Source organism: Tamandua tetradactyla, chromosome 7, assembly GCF_023851605.1.
Source record: "Tamandua tetradactyla isolate mTamTet1 chromosome 7, mTamTet1.pri, whole genome shotgun sequence".
In the NCBI taxonomy this organism is placed as follows: domain Eukaryota; kingdom Metazoa; phylum Chordata; class Mammalia; order Pilosa; family Myrmecophagidae; genus Tamandua; species Tamandua tetradactyla.
In genome coordinates this window covers 51957413-51975472 of record NC_135333.1, presented here as the reverse complement: position 1 = coordinate 51975472, position 18060 = coordinate 51957413, and the positions used below count along the sequence as shown (strand labels likewise).

General features: G+C 43.2%; 1 protein-coding gene across 10 annotated transcripts in view; it reads left to right on the top strand.

Annotated features, from left to right (window-relative positions):
- CELF2 (CUGBP Elav-like family member 2) overlaps positions 1-18060 on the top strand; it is a 506203-nt gene that overhangs the window by 373254 nt on the left and 114889 nt on the right. The window contains exon 1 of one of the 10 annotated variants that reach the window (XM_077169454.1): positions 9399-12326. The exons of the other annotated variants lie outside the window; for them this stretch is intronic. The gene's annotated coding sequence lies outside the window, so the exon portion shown is untranslated. Of the gene's footprint in view, positions 1-9398; positions 12327-18060 lie in introns of those variants that run through there. 10 annotated transcript variants of the gene reach the window in all.

Sequence of the window (18060 nt, the reverse complement as noted above, 5' to 3'; positions counted from 1 at the left end):
AGCAGTCTTGTCCTGGGAGACCATATTTTCTGGTGGGCTGGGAAGAGCCAGGCCAAGACAGCAGGAAGTGCTACCTGGTTGGGAAGCCCTGAGGCTTCAGGAACACGGGTGCCACGTGGAAAGCAGTAGGGGAAGAATGGTTCAATGGATAAGGTCGTTCATTTCTGTCCCAAAATCTTACAGTTACAGGTCTGCAGGAAATCACAGGGTTTTGTGAATGTGAAGAGAACGACTCGGAAAATTCACAGCGTGTTTGCATTATTTGTTAATGGAATGGCTTTTAAAAGAAATTCTGAAACACGTGGCTTAAATGGTACTGAACATTTCCAGACTTAACAACGTAATGCTTCTTGGAGCGCCCCCAGGAGGGAGGCTGGGGCCTTCGGCCAGCCCCGTTTTGTGCAGAGGAATACTGGGCCTTGGAGAGGAGTTTGGTAGTTTGGGGATGAGAATCGTGATCTTCGGATGCATTTTGATGCTGTTTCTGTTTCATAGTTTTTCACGTGAGTTTGTGTGTGGTTGTTTTTTTAACTTCAGGCTTTTAATAATGCTGATTTTTTACATTGACTTTTTATTTTGAAATGAGAAAATTAGCCCTTGTCCAATAACCCAAATACCTCTACCCCTTTCTTAATGCGAAATCGGACCCTTTAGAATCATCTAGTCCTTTTCCTGCAAAGGGCACCCTGAAACATTCAGAGTCTAAAGATTGATCACTGAAAGGTGGGAGGGAAAGGAAAGCAGAATGTACATTGAGAGAAAACTGCCAGTATTATCTTACTTAGTAAACCCTCCTAAACACTCCCCTTTGCAAATACTAGCAAAGGTCGATAAGTTAATACATCATGCTATTTTGTGAATATAATGTTAAATTTTAACAGATATTCACAGAGGTAGGTGTCAGTTTACAAATCTGGAAGAAAGTAGATAGATCACTGGCACCCATAAGTATTTTTGACCATGGAGAAGTGCACTTATTTTTTGCTGATGCTTTCTGTGTCACAGAAATCAATAATCCCTTATGTTTTATAGGTGCCTTGTGGGTTACAAAAATCCCAATGGCTTTTCATCAGGTTTGTCATAATCTCAGAATGAAATGAATGGAGGAGGGAAACTTTAATCTCCCTGGCCGCTGATCAGACTTATATTTTTGAAAGTGCCTCTTTCAGGCATCCTTGCCACCATGACCATCTCGAGTACAATGGGGACAATAATCCCTTCCACTAGGAGTTCAGAAGGAGCTTTTGAAGGGCCCTTTTGGAAGTCATAGAAACCTGTGATGTCTATTGTTACTGTTCAACTATGAACTTAAATTCTACCTCCTATCACACCTAGAGGTGTGATCATATTTCTGATTCTGTTACAGCAGAGTAATGTCACACTTGGCACACTTACTTTACCTTTCCCTGCAATAGCCCAACAGAGTGATTTCCAAGAGTGTTACTGCTGTTTGCCTCATTCTCCTGTGCCAAAGAGAACAGAAACACACCAGGCACCCAGAGATTCGGATGCAGTAGGCTAGTCACAATCGCAGCAAGTAAAATGTGGCATTCCCTAACACCCACTCTTGTGCCTTTTCTACATGGGGTCAACCCAGGTCTTGGATCCATGTGTGGGTATCATTTCTTTCTGCCCCTTACTCTCCACTTATCACTGGACATAGTTGTCCACCTGTCACCTCCATCCAGGCCAGAAACAATGATGGTGGAAAGCAGTGTTGGTGAAGGAGACAGTGCATGTGATAAATCATGCTTAAAGTTTTGGATGGCATCTGATTAAAATTGGGACAAAAATTCATTTACTATTCCCCACCAACCCAGCTTTATTGACAGGTGCTGGCAACACTGTATGCTTGCTGGAAAAGAAGGGAATACAAGGAGTCACAACTCCCCGAGAGAATAAACACAGTAAACAGCCATTTCCAGCCTGGTAATTCTGTGTATGAACTGGCAGTGGTGCATTCTGTCATTGGTCTCCCCCTTCCTTCATCCACAGTGCCTCCCACTTGAGGCCCAGAACATAACAGCTGTGCCAAAGAATGGGTGGAAAAATAGCCTTATTGCTAACCTAAGTTGAAAACATAATGGCTTTTTGAATGTCTTCATTCACAGATGCAGTCTTACAAAATATTAATGCTCCTCCTTGAGCCTGGCAGAGTCTTCATTTAAACCTCCTTGGCCCACATCGGGGTGGGTGGGGGAGCACCTCGTGGGAAAAAATTAGCCCCTTGGAAATTACTCTATCCTTTACCTCTTAATATAGCCTGAATTCATAATCGGGCTATTTTTATTGGTTAGCAGCTGTATTGTCCCATAAATCCATGAATATGTAATTTACAGTCATTTAGACCAATCACTCCCACAGTAACCCCATGAAGCATGTGAGTTCGTTAGCCTCTTTTTTGAGGAAGAGAATGAAGACATGTAAAAGTTTGCCAAAAGCCACCTGGCTTCTGCAGTGTTGCATCCAGGCTTTTAAACGAAGCCATTTTGACACCGTGTTTAATGGTAACTTGCATTTGTAAATAATTGGTCTCTCTCTCCATAGAGCCTTTTCATGTCCACGCTCACAGTAGCTCCCCACAGAGAAAAGTCAGGCTGGGCATGAGCATCTCTTATGGAGAAGGAATCTGCGCTTAGAGTTGCTCATTGGCTTGCCTCGGTCATAGAGTTGGGGCTCGAGACCCCACCTTCTGCCTCCACAGCCAGTCAGTGTTCCTTTTGTTATTCCAAGCGTCTATTTAGCCAGAACCTCTGTCCTAATAACACTTCCTCTTCCTGTCTGGCCCCATAGGTTAAAACAAAGCCTCTGAAAAGTTTCACTAATGGATATTGGTGAGGGTAGCACAGTATTGTGCATGTAATTAATACCACAGAAAGTGGTTTTAATCTTTTATGAAAGTGGGTCAGCTTTTAAGTTGTATACACATTACTTCCATAAAAAGTTTTTTTAAAACAACAAAAAAGATTTAAACTTTTTTTTAAGAAGTAAAAAAGCTCTGTAGCTCTAAGGCAGCATCCATTTTCATCTCAAATCACAGGAGAAAGAAAATTCTGTGTCCAGGTTGCATGGCATCCCTAGAGAAAGCAGCTGCAGCATTCATGGGCATTCAGTGCACAGTGGAGTAGCAGACTCCGGGAGTGTGTCCTTGGACTGCCTTGATGGATGCACGGAATATAGTCGAACTTCTCCTTGATGTGTGCAGCCAGTAGCAGGGAAAATGAGGGGAGCAACTCTTAAATCTTTATCCCCACCTCCCACCCCCAGGGGCATTTGGTTTTTAGATGCATATAGACAAAGCCCATTCCTTTTCCTGCATGCTTTATGTATTGGTATCTGTTGCCTGCTGATTGAAGCCATTTCTTTGTGAGGACTCTCTCATATCTTTTTGATACTGGCAGAATTATTAAGTATATTCCTATTATGTTCTGTTTGTTATTACTCTTCTCAAAAGGTATCATTGGGGCAAGCTCCAAAGCAGTTGCAAAATACCACATTTTGGATTAAAACTTACAGGAACTGTCACTTGCTAACCAGGCCCCATATAACTGTGTCAGCATCCACCGGTGATTTATTGCTTTAAATTGGAAGCAGCTGATGTTTGGTCCCACAGTTTTTTTTTTTTTAACTCTGCAGGGTTAATCTGGAACCTGCTGGTTCACATGAAATAGCTGTTTTATCTGTAGTTCTGAGACTGATGAAACGTTTTAAAGATGGCTATGTAATCAGTCAGTTATCTCTCAGTGTTACAGCTTACTCTGTTCCTTGTGGCAGTGTACAATCTCAAAAATAATTATTCTGCCGTAGTTAACATGGGAGGGGAAGGCAGCCGCTGATAAAAACCGCATTCAGCAGTCCTTTCCCAGATTGCATAGTTGTGTTTTGTTATCTTCTGGGAGGGAAAACATGGGTTGATGGTCAGACCTCCTAGGAGTCTGAGAGCATAGGGCAGGGCCTAGGAGACGGAACACTTAATCTATTGTCTGTTCCTCTTTCTACCTTTGATCTTTTGTTTTTAGATACACTTGATTAGACCACCCTTTCGTTCACGACTTCACATAAGTGATCTCCTTGGAAACAAGGATGCTGATGCTTAGAGTTTTCTTTTGTTCTGAAAGCAATCAAAAGATAACTAAAGTTATAGTATGTATTTTTTTTTTAATTCAAGACCAGTATTCTTTTTTTAACTTCCTACTTGCATGGCCAGCAGCTGAGAAGAGAGGTCAGGTCGTTCACTTCACATCTAGCATTTTCTGCAGGGCTTGTTTGAAGGAAAAGCAGCCTAAAATTTATTTTTTTCATAACCTAGGTTGTCTCTCAAGGTAATTATTCCTGTTTACAAAGATATTAGCAATAATCCATAGACTGCTTATTGATATTTTGAAGAAGACCTAAGATTCAGAATAAAATCTTTTATGTAAATGTCTGCTGATTAGATTACACAACCTATCTTTGAACTGTAAATAGAACGTGAATTGGTCAGTTAAGGGGAAAAGTACAATGGATTGTATTATGGGGCAGTTCTCATCTTGTGGGCCAAGAGCCACCTGCCATCTGGAATACCTTACAAATGGGGTTTACAGAAGCTAGAGTGATATGTCGTGCCTTTGTGTGATTAATGTTTGCAGGTGAGAGATTATCAAGGAGGAAATGAATGGTTTTATTAGAACCCAAAAATACCATCTCTGGCACCAGACTCCTTGACTGGAGACCAGCTGGATGTCCTCTGATTCAGAAGACAGTACAGATGCTTTCCTCTCGTTTCTCTCCCTGATCCATTCGCTTTTCGCTGGTGATCTCTTTGCTGCCCCCACCCCCACCCCGAATCAATAGTTAATCACTTCCAAACAGATTCTAAAGCCAAAACCTTCTGTGAACAGGGACCACCATGGTTGCTATATGCCACCTGTCCGGAAGCATCAGAGGGAGGTGTGACACTCAGGAGCTGAGTAGACCCATGCATCACTGCACTGTCTAGAGTTTGGATTAGATGGATCTGGCCTAGAGAGGGTCACTGGTGGGTGGTCACCACCCCTTCTGAGTATGCCTTCTCTTGGAGAATATGTTTAGTTACATAAAATCCATTTCCAGTCCCAGTCAGAGCAGGCCCTCCAGACTCCACTCTGCTTGGCTGTTATGAGGTGAAGCCATAAATATTTTAAAGCTGCTGACAGGCAAGAAGATACTATCAATGGCTAGAAATTTAGGTGTTTTTTTTTTTTTTTTTTTTAATGCTGCAAAATATGTTCCTTGCTTCTCTAAAGCAGCGCTGAGGGATGGCATAGCATAAAACAAGGAATGTGATGAGACTAATGAGATGAAACTAATCAGCGTCTTTAAGCTTACGGGTAACCTAGAAGTGACCTGATTCTTTGGCCTGAATTTGTCCCGTGGGAGCTCTCCAGAGCAGCCCAGCATCCAGAGGTGCCCTGCCCTGATGTCACAAAACTGGGTCGTGGGTGGTACGTGCCAGAAAATGTCTTTTAGGGCATATCTCCCAGAGACAGATTTTGACAGGTCTTCTGGATTTCTGGTTGTCGAAGAAAATGAATGATGTTAAAATTCACCCACACTTTCTAGTTATCCCCTTCATGGTAAAGTAATAAATTTAGGGAGTGCATTAACTCTTTGGAGCACTAGAGAAGTTTTAGAAATAGTTTTCAAAACCCACTTCACCTATATGACTTGCATACTGCATTCAAATTTTTCAGGTGATGCATATACCTTTATATGTATATATCTCATATTCAGTGTCACCCGTACCCCCATTCCAATATTATTTTTTCTTACACGTGCTAAATATTTAAAAGCATCTGCTTATAACAAAGATTCTTAGAGTCCTTTATATTTGTTTAGATTTACATGAAATCCCAACCAAGAGGGATAAAGAAAAGAGGTGAAGTTATTAAAATTTCTTAATACCTGTTGCCTAGACTTTCATTGCATATACTTTAAGTTTCCTTATATTCTTTTGTATATGAGCATATGCTTATTTTCTTGAATACATGGGAATGATTTAAAACACCTGCAGAACTACCTGGGTAACAGAAGCACTTGCAAACACCACCACCTGCTCATAACCTACCCCAGGAAAATGCTACAAGAAACTCCCTTTTTCCTTTTCCAAGTTGGTCCATGTTCCCTGAGACAGGACCTCCAGTTCATTCAAGAGGAAGGCAGGGGGGTTGAACAAACCTCCATTGCTATATCAGCGTTTTGAAAAGTGCCCACAGGGAAGAGATTGAAGTAGAAGACAAAAGTGAATCTTTGTGCTGACTTGTAGGCTAAATCTCACCCATGAGCAAATGAAATTAAGAATGATTTATTAGTGCGTACTGAAATGTTAGACATACCTGGCCAGAACTGCATCTTCTTCTCAATCTAGTTGATTTTACCAAGGGATTTTTTTTTCAAGGGATTTATTTTTAAAAGAAAGTATTCTCACTAAGAAACAGTTAAGTTCACGTTTAAATGTATCACTCACTTTATCTAATAACCATTCCTAACTAATAATTTCCTGAAACCAGTTCTAAAACACAGTCAATTTTATGCTGTGGTAGGTTTTTAACATACCCAGTTTGGGCTGTAGGCACCAGCAGTGGCATGCTTAGAGTTGTCGCCATTTCAAATATATTTTTATATTTTCTTGCCACTGGGTCTTGTATTAGTCAGGATGGGCTAAACTGCTGTAACAAACAGGCCCCAAAATGTATTAGGACTTAAAACACAGTAGATGTATGTTCCTTGCTCATGTCAATAATCATTTGTGGGAGTACTTGGTTGGTTGGTGGCTTTCCTCCAAATGGTGACACAGGGATCCAGTCCTCTTCATCTTGTGCTTGTGCCATGCCTTGAGGCTTTTTTTTTTTTTGCCATTTGCAATCATGCAGAAGAAAGAGAAAGAAAATCTGGAGGAGTCACATCTGCTCTAGAAAAAACAAATATCACTGCCACTCGCTTTCCCTTAGGAGGTACACAGTCACATTGTAAAAGGCTAGGAAATGTGACTTAGCCGCATGTCCTGCTACAGCCCTATCCAGTGGACGGAAGGAATGGATTTTGGTGAATAGCTGCTCATCTCTGCCATGAGATATATTTGTTGCATAGTTTCCCATACCTCCTAGAGGATGAGAATCACTCAGCCTTTTTCCTGAAAAGCCCACTGTAGTAGTCCTGGACTGGTTCCAAGAATCTGTTTCCAGATACCAGGTGATTACTTTCTTCAGGAAAGTTTGAGAAATACTGTTTTAACATGTAATTGAATTGGAGAAAGGTATTTTGAACCTTTGTTACAGTCCTGTGCTAAGGATCTTGCATTGTAAAGAAACGTGGCAGACAACGTGAATGAAACCTACCTCTTGGCATCCTTGTTTAGCTGTCTTCAGTCTTAGAATTTAGCTGCAGACCTCATTGTATGGCCAAGATTTGACTGTGACCCACCATGTAACACTAATACATCTGTTCAAGTGCGAATTTTTCTTTGAGTTAGCTGATTGTGTCATTTAGTCACCCAAATTTACCAGTCATTTTCACAGATGATCGTTTTATGGTTTCTATCAACAACTTGGAATATATTACCTTATTTTAGCTTTTTACCACAGAGGTCAGTGTATAAGATTGACTAGTACTGAAATCTTAGGGTATTTTTCTCCATCTCCTGTCATAACATTGAGTCATGTAGAAACCTAACATCATGGAAACTAAATGCATAACTATATTGGAGGAAAGTGGGTGGATTATTTATCAGTGACCCCTGTCCAAAAATGAAGGATGGAAGACTTCTCCATCCAGCCTCCTGAACATGCCAGAAGAATTGCACAAAATGTACAGTGTGACCTGGGCTACTAAATTCACATGTGGAACATCTATTTGGCATGCTTTTCACAGCATGCCACCCAGTTATCATGTAGGCCATGTCTCTTTTCGATAGTTTGGAATGTGCTCAGGGAATTCAAACTAACTTTAATCTTAGCCTTTGCCAATTATATTGAGTAAGGAAAATCTTCCTTTCACTAACATATAAAGTATTGCAGGATGTATTGAAAAAACATTTGCAATATCCACTGTTTTTTGAGTGCCTGAGCTATTGAGCTGCTTGTTATAGCAGATAATTTAGAACTAACTGCAATATCCTTAGTAGGGGGAGAAAATGTCTTTTAACTACAAAGAAGTGTCATCATCATTTGTTATCTGCACAATTAGGAAATAGTAGAGTACAGCAAAGGCTTGGCCTCATGAATGATCCTTGTTGCTTGGAGCTTTAGGAAGTTCATTGCAGGGTGTTCATAAAGTATGCCCTTCTTCCCAGCCCCATCTTATTAATTTTGTGTGTTTGTTTGAGAGCCAAACAGGTAATGGCCCTTAGGCTCAAAAGAGCTTAAGACTTGGAAATCCGTCTTCATCCACTTGACTAAGGGAAAAATAAGAGCCTGTGGGATATTTCTTTTCTCTTTTTTTCTAAAAGTTTAATGAAGAATAAATGTCATTGGCAATGATTGAGAAAAATGAAAGTTTTCAGATTATAACTTTGGCATTGTGTGCAGCTTGCAGAAAGATAACAGAGGACATGGACTTCCTAGAAAGACAGCAAATTACTGCTAATCAATGAGTGGCATATTGAGGTTTCTATTATCCTGAAATGAAGGAAATATCTCACTTTTTCCTCTGGGGGTTTTTTAGAGAGAGTTCCAGTGGCAAAGAATTTGAATCTTCTTTCTCCCTGCTAATGAATGAATTGTTAGTTTGAGCTCCATGGCTAAATTGTAAGCATGGCCAGGGCAAGAACCATGCATTATATATTTTTTGTATCCATAATCTCTTAATCTTTAGTTCCCTGAAAAATAGAAAGCCATGCTAAATATATATATCTGGGGTGAGATTTAGAATAATGGAAAACCAAGGCTGTCTTGGTACTAGTGGCTCTCTCTACCTAAAGGGATTCTCCCAGTCTGGGTCAGTAAGCAGAGCTGACCATTAACATATCGTCTCTTTGTACATATATCTGCTCAGCACCACTAAAGTTTGTCATCTCTCCCAGCACCTCATTCTTTTTTTTATCTTTTTTCCCTTTTCATGACACGGCCTCAGGCCCCCCGCACCTGTGTTCTTACGGTATAAACTCATATGAAAGCCTGTGGCCTAGCTTTATTTACACTATATAGTATAAATTGCTGCGAAAATAGATTGCAGTGTTATTCCCATGGGAGAATTTTTATTTTAATGTGAATTTGCGCTTCACACTGAAATGAACTCAGAGGAAGGATTGGGCAAGAAGCCAGGAGAAAGGCATGGGCAGGGTTCACTGCGACCCTGGTTTTTCCTGTTATCCCAGCATAATTTTTATTTTCCTGCCTTCCACTCTCATGAGTGTCCCACCTTGATGATGAATTACCTTCATGATGCCCCTTCAATGATAATTTCTGAGATAACAGAAGGAAGGAAAGAAGGTAAACTTTGCTTTGTATTTTCCATGTGCCAGATACTGAGTGTGGCACTGTGTGTACATTATCTTACTAAATGGATCGCACAGAATCTATTTTACCTCATCATCCAACCATACCTATCTTAGGTCTGAGTCATCGCTCTGGAAATGGACCAAAGGGTGTTGCATAAAGACGTTTTTACGACTAGTAGCCAAAATCAGAAAGGCTCATGAGCCATGAAGTCTGAAAGAAGTTTGCAGTTCTGGGGAGCAAATGGGATGAGCCTCTAAGGTTGTCCATCAGTGAGGATTTAAAAAGCACCTCCATGCCTGGTGCCATCCCTGCCTGGTGAAGAGATGGCCTCCTGCCCTCCAAAAACGTCTGGAATGGGACAGCGTGAAGATAACGCAACCACCAGCCCACCACAGGAGACCACCATTTCTCTAGCAGTCCGTGGAGACATGCCCCGTACCTCCTCCTTGCAGGGTGGTGGCTCCCCAAATGAAGGCTGCCTTCTGGGGACCCAGTCCAGGGATGCTTCATGCATGCTGGTTGCGCATGCCCAGTCTTCCTCCTGACATTTCTCTTTCTCTCCTCTCATGACTGCAGTTGGTTAGAGCCCCACAAGCTCATGTGGAGTCCAGGCCTGCAGCTGCTTTTTCCTCTGCTGTTGCTGAAATAAAGGGAGGTGATGAATCTGTGGTTAAACTCCTTCTGCAGTAATGAAACCCGGGTGAGCTCATTAGGCAGCGGTGGGTTTTATTTCAAAGAACAAACTGTTTTAGGGAATTTTTTGCCTGTTGGGGGAGTTCCATAGAGGGTACAGTTGGGGGAGATTTCATTGTACCCTGGATAGGAAAGTCATCAAAATGATTCCACTAAAATTGATTGAATGTTTAGAGGCATGTAAATGGATGTGCAGAGCCTTCCAAGGCCATGCAAATGGGTGAACTTGGCTCCTTCCAAGTAATTACTTCAGAGAGCAAGACAACAAAATCAATTCCAAACCCTATTAAAGGGTGGATGGTCATCACTTAAAAAAAGGCTCCCTGGCCATCCCTTCCACCCAGGACTGCCTGGGAGCAGCTTGGCATTGTGGAAAGCATATCAGAGCTGCTTTTCGGGACCTCAGCTCCTTCTGCTCTAAAATCGGAGTAATGTTTCCTGTCCCTTGCCTGCCTACTGGGGGGCCTGGATGGGGTCTGGTAGGGCTCAGGGCTCTTTGGCAGAAGATGGCAACTGCAAAGTTGACAATACTAGGTAACATTTCTTCAGCACTATTATGTCTGTGCCAGGGACTATGCTATACATTTTCAAAAGTTATCTTGTTTAACATGCTAATCCAGCACCATAGGTACTATTTGTAACCTCATTTTATAGATAAGGAAATCCGACTTAAAAAGATCAAGTCATTTGACCAAATATGAGACAGAGTCATTGTGAGATGGTCGGAAGGGATGGCTCCTGCACTGCACTCACTGCAAATATTGAGAAAGAAGCAGGAAAGGAACACCCAGTATCACTTTGAAAACCATCATAGTCTCTGGCGTGAGAACTCTGACCAGGATAATTGCCTTGTACATCACTGGAATGTCAGTGTATTCCTGGCCACAGAAGTGCACGTCTTATGTAAGCGCCATGTTTTCTGGCACTATGGACAAATGTCTCCCAGCCTGACTAATGTGTACATAAAATGCACCTCAGTTATCTGTAGAGTGGGGTGGGCAGTGGGAATGGCCATAAATATCAGTTCTCCCGAATCATGTGCCTCAGAAAATATCTGAAATGAATATACATCTTTAATAGTACCCTTGGTGGCTACAGACAAAGGATTTTCCTCCCCATTTCCCTCAGAATATAAAGGCCAGAGTGAGGGAATGGATATGACTTTCCACATTACAATTCCAGAAAAAAGAAAAAAACTCCCCTGGGCTGCAGATACCTCTTAAGAGAGTTCAGACCTGCGGGGGACAGGTCAATGGAAAGCTGCAGTTCCACCAACCCCACTGACAAGTGCTGAGGGATGAAGCCAAGCTGCTCCCGGGTTAAGCTCACAGTCCGTGGTCTCCATTCCCAGTCTCAGCGAATGCAAGTTGACACGTCACAAGAGCAGAACCATGAAGCTGAGACTCTGGAGATTATGACCTGGCCTGGGAGCATCTGATAGCCCAGCCTACTGAATTGAGGGTGATTGGAAAATAGATACGATTCTAACCTACTCTCATTGTCACTAGACTCCTAATTATAATGCCATCCTATCCTCGGGAGAATCTACACTATGAAATAACCTCATATTAGAAGCTTTCCTTTTAATGAGGTCCCTCAGTACTTTAGAAACTAAATCCTTTTTAATTGGATTCAAGACAGAACTACCTTATTCTACACTCAACCCCGCGAAGCCTCAGTACACAGGAAGTTCTCCTGGCTAACCCGGCCCCCTTGAAGGCCTGCCCTGGACACCCAGATTTGGAGAAGGGCAGTTATTGTCACCCCGACTCTTACCCGGGCCCCCAGGGCCTCCAGAAGTCTCCCGGGAGGCTGCCTGGCCCCGAGCGAGCGGCAGGCGGCTCCTGTCACACCCGCGTCAGGGAGCCCGGCCGCCCCCGCCTTCTGCGGCTGACGTTCATCTGAGGGGTGTTTCGTACTCGGGCCTCCTCACTACGCTAGATAAGTCATTTAAAAACAGAAATGTAATCAAACCCACTGTCTGCTTACTATCTCTCACTCCAGAGGCCAAATGATGTTTTCTCCTAACCAATTTCCGTGCGGCCCTGTCACACACACGCGTCGCCCAGAAATGTAGGCTTCCGCGGCGCAGCGCCGGGCGCGCGAGTCTCAGACGCAGGGAACGCACGGGCTGCCCGAGCGGGAGCGGGGGGAAAGGATGACATTGAAATTCCTCAGGTACTTTTGCAGCTATTAGACATTTGAAATGGTTTAACATAAGTGGCTTACTCCAGAGAACCAGGGAACGGGGCGGGGAGCAGATCTCAGCCATTTTGATTTCTCTTCTAGCTGTGGCTTTGCTGCGTTTGGAATTTGCATACTAATGGTGAGGAAGTGTAGCGGTACACAGAGCCCTGTGCAGTAGTCCTTCAGGGTTGCTTTCCCCAAGGCTTGAAAATGCAGCAGACTTAATGTAGGTCAAAAAAAAAAAAAGAAAGAAAGAAAGGAAAGGAAACCGTTTTCCTGGCAGATGATTTAGAAAGCAGCCTCTCTTCGTGAGGACACAGGAGTCTGGGAGTCACAGAAGACGGTTCCTCCATGGGAAGTCCCCAGGGCCACAGGAAGTTGGCAGTTGTCTACATCCTAAGGCCAATTAAGAGAAATGTGTTCTTAGTGTAGCGTGTGAGGCCCAGAGCCCGAGGAAAGGGGGTAGGCATGCCAGCGCACCCGCTGAGGTCATCTTTCAGTCCCAGATTGGGAAGTTGGCTTACGTTGGCTGCCGAGGAGCAGCCCTAATGGGGAGTCGGGTTAGATTTGTTGGCAAAAGGCGGGATCACCGCCCGGGGCAGCCAGAGGTAAGAAGTGCAGCCCCTGCTTGTAGATGAAAGTTTCCCAGGGGATTCCCTTGGGATTACACTTTGTGATCTAAGCAGGGGAGCCCCCATAATTCAAGTTCTGAAAGCAAAAGGGCAGCAGTATTTCTCAGCTTCCTAGGTGGTGACCAGATGGTAATATTTTTTGCATCAGGGTGCCAATTATAGCCAACTCTATAAAACAAGCTAATTGGATGTAGTTTCATTAAAAAGTTGGTTTCTCCAGGGTGTGGTGTTTGTATTAGATAGCTGTCCCAGCTATGGAAGTCACAGCTTAGATAAGAAATAGTTTGTCTTGGGAGATTGTGAGGAGTTTACAACAAGGCAGGTTATAAAAGGCATCCTGGGCTGCATGAGAGGTGTTTGAAGCCACTCCAGGGGTCTTTCAGGGCAAGGCAGACCCCACCTGGAGCGGCTCATTGGATAGTCCCCTTATGACAGGGATTGACTTTGACAGATGCTCATCAGCCAATAATTATTGAGTCAATTTCGCCTTTGTTGGTGACTAGTCGGGTGCCTGGACAGTCAGCTGAGCGCCTTTGGACCCGCTGCACTGTCAACTCTGTAAAACTGACAAGCGGCAGGGAGAGCTGGGCTCTACACAGGCTAATTGCAAGGTCCTGTGAGTCCACAGAAAGAGTACAGAAGCTGTGAAAAAGCAGTACTACCCTAACTCCCTCTAATTTTCTTTTCCTTAGTTTTGAGTTGAAAACAACAACAAAAAAGCGTAAGGCAGGGGGGAAAAAGCAAGACAGACAAAACCCTTTTTATCTCCTATCAGGTCCTCCTATAGCTACCTGATTTTCACTTTGATCCTCCTTCCTTCATTCTTCTCCTTCATCTCCGGCAGTTGATATCCCTACAGCTTTCTCGGCTCAGCCTCCAAGCAGCGAGGAACTGCAATCATGAGATTGCAAGGGGGAACAATAAAAGATGGGGTTTGCAGTGAGGCCATTGACTCTAAAGGCAACTTTGGAAACCAGTGGCATGACCAAAGAAAGGCCACATCTGATGCTCCTCTAAACAAGTCAGATTTTGAAGACAAAATAGAAGAAACAACAACTCAGGGCACAGGCCCACAATGAGAGCGCAGGTCACGTGGCTTGTAACACAGAGCACCAACTCTTCTTGGATGGGGGATGAGGCCTACATCTGTGACCTCTCAGGGTCCCCAGCTACCTCCAGAAGCATCTGTGTACTTCCCAGGAATAGCCCTTCACCTTGAGAAGCTGAGGGTGTCATTACCTTCTAGACCACTGGAAAACTTTTCCATTCCTTTTTTTTTTAAATGTCAGTACTAAGTTTTTGTTTAAAATTCAGGGGATTTTGATGGGGTTTTTGAACCTTCAACTGCTTTGTGTAAACTGAAAGTAGGGAGTCTTGGCAGGGGTGAGGCATGTGACTGGTAATGGAAACCACAGCATGCAGGAGATTTAGCTGAGCACAAGTTGTGCCACTGAGATCACCAACCTTTGGACGCTAATGCAAAAAGCGTTAGATTCTCTCTCTATGGCAGCTAAGAATGAAGGAGAAAATAGATTACAAGGGGAATTAAGTGTGAGGAGTGTGTCCTCTTTTAACTTAAACTGGGCCATGCACTACTGACTTGACAGGAAGCCAAGATCCCAATTGCAGTTCGACTTGAGTGAAGCAGACACCTGCTCTGCCTGCAAATGCCCGTGCAAAAGAGAGCTTCATTCACAGAAAGGAAGAACTGAGCGGGTTCACTGATTTAGCCTTCCAGAGCCTTCGTCCCGTGATCTGTCAGCCCCTTAGAATTCAAAGGCAGCCTTTAAAGGAATCTTCAGTTCTCAACATGATGGCTTTGACAATGTCTTGAATTCAAATATATCTTAAATCAAATTTGTCTTCTAGGATTATGGCTTTGTTTAAACAAAGAATCATCAGATGATCAGTATATGGCTGTCTAGAAGTGTTTATCTCATTTCATTTTAGAAAGTAAGGTAGATTTTGTACGTTTAAGACATTGAATTGCCCTGAAGATAGCCTCTTCCTGCACCATGGTCAAGAGTTCACCTAGTAGAGACATGTCCGTGGACATACTGCAGAAAACCCCAGACTTCTGCAAGCTCAACCACAGAGTTGTGGAAAATCACTTTGTCACCTTCTCTTCTCAATCCCTTCTATTTCAGAAAATACTGCACAACAGTTTATCACATTAAATCATCCCAGAACAGTAGCATCAGAAAAAGAATCAGCAGTTAGAACTAGAACATTCCAAAGAGGTAAAGAGAACACCTTACACAGGTGAACTTATTCCAATCCCAGGCCATGGTCACAGGTGTCCTGAGGAATGTCCCGCTATGCCACCAGGCCTAGAGCCAGCTTCCCTCTTCTGGGAGTGTCAGTTGTTGGCTCGTGAGCTGAAATATCTACCCACAGCCAGTGAGCTATTTTAATAATTGAAAACCATTCGAGATCCGGACCTCAGACCTAAACATACATATAATAAAAAAAATTGCCTTGTTATCCATATTTTAGAGTCAAAGACTTAAAGTTGCCTTTTTTATAAATGGCGTCTCCAGAGCATCACCTTGTTCCTCCTTCCCCAATTTGGTAAGGTTTAGAAACCTCAGAGAAAGTTTCTTTATTGAGTATGGCATCCATTTTCATAAGAGCAAAATTAATTTTGAAATCTAATATTTGGGGTCATTCTCCAGGGCTGTGTCTACATAGCCCTCCCCACTGACGAATGTGAATCAGTGGCTCTGTGGCTCCAGCAAGCTGTGATATAAGCTGATTATCTCTAAGTAAGTAGCACACAATTTTTCAGTGTATATTATTACCAAGAGTTTCCAAGTCAAGATTTTCAAAAGAAACAGCTGCGGGTTTGAAAAGATTTGTGATAATCTAGATGGTTTCTTTGAGGATAAATCTACTTGATCATTTAAGATCAAGCTTTTCAGTGAAGCTGAGTGTTTTCTTTCTGATTTTAAATACACTACTCTGTGTGTGTGTGTATGTGTGTGTATGTATTTAGACGCCATTGGCCTGCCTTGTTTGTGGCTTTACCTATTAGTCCCCCTGGGAATTGCCACTCTCAGTTTTGGATACATGAAGGTATAATCATATCTCACAATTAGAATGCTGATTACAGATTGCTTCCCAAGCCGCACACATGCAGCTAGATTGCCAAACTTGCCACCTTCTTGGAATCTGGGAGGAAAAGACTCCATGTTGGGCTGAAAGGATCCTGAGGAGGTAGAGAAAAGCAGTGAAGGACAGGAGAAGCTGGAAATAGGTGGGCTTCTCTGTACCTCTCTCCATCCCTCAAAGCCCAATGTCTTCTTGCTGATCCCAGGCCCTCTGGGGATGCCCATGGTAGGGCCCCTAACAGGCAGTGTCTGGGGCCCAGGGTCTTGTCTTCCTCATCCTTCTCTACCATCAGAATCGACCTGCCTTGGTTCCGTTCCAAAGGGCTCTTGCTAGGCATTTAAAGTTAAGCAACAAAAGCAATTCCAAGTGAGGTGTTGGTGGCCAGACAGATTTAAGGTATATACATACCTTCTACCTTGTCTCTTTTATAAAGTGCACCTTATACCTTGTCAGAATCTTTGGCGATCAGCAAAAGAATCGGGGTAATTTTAGGCTCTGTGTAGGCCTAAGACTGAGAAAGGGGGTAGGGTTGGTAGACAGACACAGGAAAGATTCATTTTTTATTTAGTTACTCCCAAATCCGAAGCTCTTATTGAGATAATAAATTGTTGAAACTATTGAAAAGGGAGATGTCATAAAATAATGGGTGTGAAACATCCTGTGCATCTTTTCTAACTGGGCTGCTCCCACTGGCAGGACCTCCCAAACGAGTGGGTAAAGGCGCCAAGAATTGTAAAGTGCAAGTGCTTGTTAGACAGTGTCAGCGGCACAATGTAAGAAAATGTGAACCAGCAAAAATTGGGGCTAAGGCTGACCGAAGAATCAGACTCCTCAAACTGTGCCAGGTTCTGCCAGCCCCGGGGTCCCAGGCCAGCCACTCCTCATGTTTGACGTGGGACAGGCCTCTTCCCTCCAGTGCCCTTGTCAGCCGGGAAAGGGGGATTCCAGGAAGGGAGCCTGAGGCCAGGGAGACTGTGTCCTCCGAACCGCAGCCACTGGCCATGGAAGAGCATCTGTGAATCTCGGAGGAGATTAACCACCCACCTGGTAGTGCTGTCTGAAGCAGAGCTGACGAGGAGGGAGGCCCATCCCTGGATCAGATTGCGGCACCATCTGGTGTGGCAGCTGACCTGGAAATGAATCCAGCAAATTTCAGACCTGAGCTACAGCTGGCGTGGGGAGAGCCCAGAGACAGGTGGTTCCCCTAGCAGCTGTACCTTCCGCTAGGGCAGGCAAGAAAGGAAATTCCATTTTTATTGCTCCTTCATGAGTTTTCTGGGATCTGTAGTTGCTCCCCGACCTTTTGTGATGATGATTACCATATCAGGGCAAATAATGATACTTCTCCCTTCCTGTATTGAAATAATCTCTGCAGGTCAGTAGATCCAAGATTTTAAGTGAGTATGTTAATTGATAGATGGATACACGCAAAAAATGACAATGGTTGTCAGCTGAGAGAGGACTCACAAAAACTATAATCTCTCTTTCAAACACCTTCTTATTTATTCTAGATATAGACAGACTAAAGTCTCATAGCCATCCAAGGTGGCTATTTGAATTTGTAGTTCTGTATTTAGCCTGTAAATTTTAGGATCACTTAATCAAACACTCTTTATTAAAGTGAATCATTGTTCCTGCATAATGAAGCGCAAGACATTTTTGTCCCAATAAAGGTGCAGAACAATTTTTTTTTTTTTTAACGTTTGCTCTGAATGAAACACTTGGATATATCTGTGGGAGGGATTTTAAGCCAATCTACTTTTCATTCGCTGATTTAGAGGTAAGGAAAGTAAATTATCTAAAGTACAAAGAGAATAAGCTGTTTTCTCCCAGGTCAGTCAGGAATCCAAGATGTGAAAGCAAAAGGAGACTCTTGGGGTTCTATTCCCAGTCCTCTTGTTTGTCCCAGACCCCACAATGGGGCAAGTTGTTCATTGTCCAGAGGTACCCAGCTGAGGCTGTAAGGAGGGGCTGAAATCCAC